At 39.9% G+C, this 795-nt stretch overlaps 1 long non-coding RNA gene across 5 annotated transcripts in view; it reads left to right on the top strand.

The window, feature by feature from the left end:
• Nucleotides 1-7: 7 nt before the first annotated feature.
• Nucleotides 8-795, top strand: part of LOC107273491 — a 3,208-nt gene continuing 2,420 nt past the window's right edge. For 2 of the 5 annotated variants that reach the window (XR_001539257.2, XR_001539256.2), the window contains exons 1-3: nt 8-144; nt 278-517; nt 589-749. This is a non-coding gene — a long non-coding RNA (uncharacterized LOC107273491). The remainder of the gene's footprint in view (nt 145-277; nt 518-588; nt 750-795) is intronic. The other 3 variants (XR_003061550.1, XR_003061549.1, XR_003061548.1) reach the window with 3 other exon arrangements.

Here is a 795-nt window from a genome sequence, read left to right on the forward strand (position 1 = left end):
ACGATCCTCTCTCGACTTGCTCTCTCTTTCTATTCCCGGTTCCATTTTCTGCGTCAACAGTGAACAGTCCAGTACTAGATGTCGACGAGGATTGGATGATACGCAGTAAAGTGACGCGTCGTAGGAAATTTCAGTAATTCGCGAGTAAGTTTTGAAAATTATGGTGTAAATTCACATTTTAATTGCTTAATCTTAAACTTCGCTAAAACAGTACTCATATTCGATTGGTCAATTGATCGTAAATTGTATGTACATAGTTGTAAATTTGATTAATCAGATGTCTTTGCTTTCGCACCGCTTTGTCTGTTGAACGCAGCCAATGCGCTCGTTACACAACGTCGTAGATGATAACGTGCGCGCGTCGAGGACAGGTTCGAGATGCTTCAGCAGTCTCATGGCGGCGTAGTATAGCTCGGTACGCAGTAAAGTGACGCGTCGTCGGAAATTTCAGTAATTCGCGAGTGAGTTTTGAAAAATACGGTGTAAATTCACATTTTAATTACTTAATCCGATAAAAGTTCAGTTCGTTCAAATTTTTACGTAGCCGTTTCAATAGAGTTGTCTAATTTAAATTGATGTTGCTTGCAGAAACTTCGTAATGGTGTTCGAGCTTGCTATGCTTTGGGATGTCCTTCCGAGGCTAATATGACGATTCAAGTTTCCGAAAAATCCTGACCAGAGAAGGACGGCATGGTCACCAAAAATTGGCGATGATATATTAAAAAATACTGCATCAGAAAAGTACACAGGTATGACAGAAATATTTTTTATAACCTCACTCGATTCATTGGCTCT

The sequence above is a fragment of the Cephus cinctus genome, unplaced genomic scaffold (assembly GCF_000341935.2).
Source record: "Cephus cinctus unplaced genomic scaffold, Ccin1 Ccin1_scaffold1640, whole genome shotgun sequence".
NCBI classification, from domain to species: Eukaryota; Metazoa; Arthropoda; class Insecta; order Hymenoptera; family Cephidae; genus Cephus; species Cephus cinctus.